Raw genomic sequence first — 4,566 nt, 5'->3', positions numbered from 1 at the left:
CACTCTGTAAACCAGGCTGGCCTTGAACTCAGAAATCTGCCTGCCTCTGCCTCCCAAGTGCTGGGTTTAAAGGAATGTGGTTTTTTTGTTTGTTTTGTTTTGTTTTGTGTTTGTTTGTTTGTTTGTTTGTTTTGGTTTTTCGACACAGGGTTTCTCTGTAGCCCTGGCTGTCCTGGAACTCACTCTGTGGACCAGGCTGGCCTTGAACTCAGAAATCTGCCTGCCTCTGCCTCCCAAGTGCTGGGTTTAAAGGCGTGGGCCACCATGCCTGGCCACTTTAAATGATTTAATTAAGGGGGGAAAAATCCCTCACAGGTGTACCCAGCTACTTGGGTTTTAAAGTTCATTTCAGATGTAGTCAAGTTGACATCCAATAGTCTTAGCATCACATGTGGTTTGGTATTTCTTTTACAAGACAATCATGTCGTAAAGTAGATTGTACTTATATAAAAGTTGCATATTTATTCAAGAAATGTTGACTCTACCAAGCACTGAGTTTAGTAGTAGAATTGGGAAGATGAAGTGTGGTTGTGGTGGCTTGAATAGCTTTGGCCTCCAGAAACTCATGTGTGTACATGCTTGGCCCAGGGAATGCACTACTAGGAGGTGTGGCCTTGTTAGAGGAAGTCTGCCAATATGAGGGTGGGCTTTGAGATCTTCCTCCTAGCTCCCTGGAGACAGTCATCTCCTTGTTGCCTTCAGAACAAGATGTAGAACTCTAAGCTACAGAGAACCAGCGTGCCTACCTGAACGCTGCCATGTTTCCCACCTTGATGATAATGGACTAAACCTATAAGAGAGCCCCAATTGGATGTAGTCCTTTTTAAGAGTTGCCTTGGTCAATTGTGTGTCTTCACAGCAACGGAAACCCTAAGACAGTAGTCTTTGCTGTCAGAACATTTAGTGTAGAGAGAGACGAAAATAAACAGTACAAGATAATGATAATGATAATATAATAAGAAGAACATAACCACCTTAACCATGAAGGCGTAAGGAAATTCTATGTAAGTAGCACTGGAGCGGTTGAACAGGAAGTATTTATTAGGCAGAGGAAGGGAGGGGCTCAGGCAGAAAGAACTTTGGGAGAACAATTACAAGTACCCTGTTACAGGATCTTAAGGCAGGAATGAGGCTGAGGCTGGTCTGGCAACTTACAAAGAAATTTAGTCTTCCTCCCTTAGGCAAAGGAGCCACTAGAAAATATAAAGGAGAATGCGAATAGATGTTTTTCTTGTTAATCAAATATGTCTATGGCATGGTATAAATGAGGCCACATAATTTAGAAATTGAGTCACTGTGTTCATTTTTTTTCTGTAACTTCATATATATATATGAATAGTAATATTATATATTATAATAATAGTAATATTATTTATATTACATATCATGGTAAATATATATAGTATTTAATATAGTATTACTATATATATTTACCATGATATGTAATATAAATAATATGTATATAATATAATATATATTTAGCATAATATATATGTATAATACATACTATTATATATATATATATATATAATAAAAATATTGCCAAGTGTGGGGTGGTGGGCTGTGATAGGCAGCCCAGCCCCTGGTACAGCTCAGGCTAAAACCCTGGTGACCCCACAGGTGACTCCTCAGAGGGTAACCTGCAAGGGACAGTGAATGTTTTGCCATGCTCCTGGGCCCTTGGCTCTTGTCACATATCTACATAGTCCCCCACAGCCCCCCATAGAGAGGTCTGTGGCCATCAGTCACATAGGGGTAGCACCCCAAACCCTCCCACATGAACGTAAAGTAGCCCCAAACTCTCAGACTTCCCAATGGGAAGTACCTGCTGTCAGACCATGACCCACCCCAAAACTGTATCTAAGGATCTCATCCAGGAAGAATAAAGGTGTGTGAGAACTACTCCATTGTCTGAGAGCTTTTGTCATAAGAGCTGCCACTTGGGAAGAGGTCTGTTCTCCTGAAACACCACCAGAAGCCCCCCCCCCCCCCATCCCTCACACACTCACACACACACACACACACACACACCCCCCCCCACACACACACACACTCCTCTCTGGCTAGTCAGCCTCTCGTTGGCTTGGTCCGACCTGACTCAGTGCAGGGTGACTGGTGCAGCAGTGTCTTGGAGCAACTGAGATGACTGAGGTGTAGCCAGCTGCTGCAGTGGAGGCAGTGGAGACAACTCCCTCTCCCTGTTCCAACTCGTTCCCCTTTGCCTGAAGCCTTGCACCCAGCTGGGCCAGAGATCTCCATGGAAAGCCCCCAGTACACAGGCCCACAGCCAAGCATAGTACAACACAGCTTAAACCCCAGCACTCGGGAAGTAGAGTCTGAGCTAGCTTGGTCTACAAAGTGAGTTCCAGGACAGCCAGAGGTATGTACAGACCCAGTCTGTCTTAGTCAGGATTTGTATTCTTGCACAAACACCATGGCCAAGAAGCAAGTTGCATTTATCCAGCTTACATTTCCACATTGCTGTTCATCACCAAAGGAAGTCAGGACAGGAAGTCACACAGGGCAGGAACCTGGAGGCAGGAGCTGATGCAGAGGCCAAGGAGGGTGCTGCTTACTGGATTGCTTCCCCTGGCTTGCCCAGCTTGCTTTGTTATAGAACCCAAGACTACCAGCCCAGGGATGGCACCACCCTCAATGGGCTGGACTCTCCCCCTTGATCATTAATTGGGATTTCATAGAGGCATTTCCTCAAGGGAAGCTCCTTTCTCTGTGATAACTCCAGCTTGAGTCAAGTTGACACACAAAACCAGCTAGTACAGTCTTAAAAAACAAAAACAAAACCAAACAAAGAATAAAAGTGTTGACAAACAGAAGCTGCAGAAGTCATTTGGCAACACCTTGCTTAAGGAAAATTATCCTAGGTCCCCAAGAGAAAAACTAAAAAACCCACGAAATAACCCTTCTCCCAAGATGACTATGATTTTTAAAGGTAGGTAATAGGAATGTTGGAAAACACACAGAGAAAGTAGAGCTCTGTTGTTATTTGTGAGAACTTAAAATGGATATTCACCATGGAAAAGCTTGGCAGATTCTCAGATTTAGACATACCTCAGCAGCTATCAAAAGTAGATAAAAATCAGTGTCCATAAAAAGACAAGCAAGGCATGGTGTCACATACCTTTAATTCCAGCACGGAGGAGGCAGAGACAGATCTCTTGAGTTGGTGGCTTGAAAGAAGCAGGAGTGCAGAGGGTTGGCAGGTTCATTTTTAATATTTCCTGCAACGAAAAAGTCATTCAAAGAATCCCATAAGCAATTTTCTACACACTGGGTCCAACCCTGGGATAGGAACAGCAGAATTCTGCTTAGTAAGTCCTCAGTCTATCTCATTTCCTCATTTGTGTGTTCCTGGTGGGCTGGGTCTCAGAGATCTCAGAAATAGATCAACCAGTCCTAGAGAAAACAAACAAACAAACAAACAAATGATGAATATGTTCAAGCCAAAGCCAAGTCTAGAGCTGAGGATTCAGCTCAGTAGTACCATGCTTGCTTTGTATACAAAAGGCTCTAGATCTGTGGTCCTCAACCTGTGGGTCATGACCCCCACAGAAGTAGCATAGTAAATGTCCTGTATATTAGATATTTACATTGCAATGCATAACAGGAGCAAAATTACAGTAATGAAGAAGCAACGAAATAACTTTATGGTTGGGGGTCTCCACACCATGAGGAACTGTGGTAAAGGGTTGCTGCATTGGAAGGTTGAGAAGAACCCCTGCCCTGGATTCAAATTAAAAAAAAAAGCCTATTCTCAAAATCTAAGAATAAATGCTAGTAGTAGCATTCCATACAAGCTTTAAGTGGCACACACAATATTTAACCAAATGAATCTGTATTTATCAAGCCCTTCTTTCATCAGAGCTCCTGACATGCTACAGTACTACACAGAAGATTTTGGATTCAGTTTCAGAGTCTAATGAACCCTAATTATCACAGAGATCTTCCCCTTAACTTCTGTCTTAGTCAGGGTTTCTATTCCTGCACAAACATCATGACCAAGAAGCAGTTGGGGAGGAAAGGGTTTATTCGGCTTACACTTCCATGCTGCTATTCATCACCAAAGGAAGTCAGGACTGGAACTCAAGCAGGTCAGGAAGCAGGAGCTGATGCAGAAGCCATGGAGGGATGTTTCTTACTGGCTTGCTTCCCCTGGCTTACTCAGCCTGCTCTCTTATAGAACCAAGACTACCAGCCCAGAGATGGTCCCACCCAAAAGGGCCCTTTTCCCCCTTGATCACTAATTGAGAAAATGCCTTAGAGTTGGATCTCATAGAGACATTTCCTCAACTGAAGCTCCTTTTTCTGTGATAACTCCAGCTGTGTCAAGTTGACACAAAACTAGCCAGTACAACTGACCCCTTGTCAACTTGACACACAAACACATCACTAGTAAGCCTCAACCCTTAATTTCTTATTCATCCCCAAGATCTAAACAACTTTAAAAGTCCCACAGTCTTTACACATTAAAAGTCAATCCCTTTAAAATGTCCAGTATCTTTTAAAATCCAAAGTCTTTTTACAATTAAGTCTCTTAACTATGGGATC

General features: G+C 42.9%; 1 long non-coding RNA gene across 1 annotated transcript in view; it reads right to left on the bottom strand.

The window, feature by feature from the left end:
- LOC110299544 overlaps positions 1-4,566 on the bottom strand; it is a 24,727-nt gene that overhangs the window by 550 nt on the left and 19,611 nt on the right. The window contains exon 4 of the long non-coding RNA XR_002378467.1: positions 3,140-3,414. This is a non-coding gene — a long non-coding RNA (uncharacterized LOC110299544). The remainder of the gene's footprint in view (positions 1-3,139; positions 3,415-4,566) is intronic.

The sequence above is a fragment of the Mus caroli genome, chromosome 8 (genome assembly GCF_900094665.2).
Source record: "Mus caroli chromosome 8, CAROLI_EIJ_v1.1, whole genome shotgun sequence".
NCBI classification, from domain to species: domain Eukaryota; kingdom Metazoa; phylum Chordata; class Mammalia; order Rodentia; family Muridae; genus Mus; species Mus caroli.
This window is presented reverse-complemented; position numbering and strand designations above follow the sequence as displayed.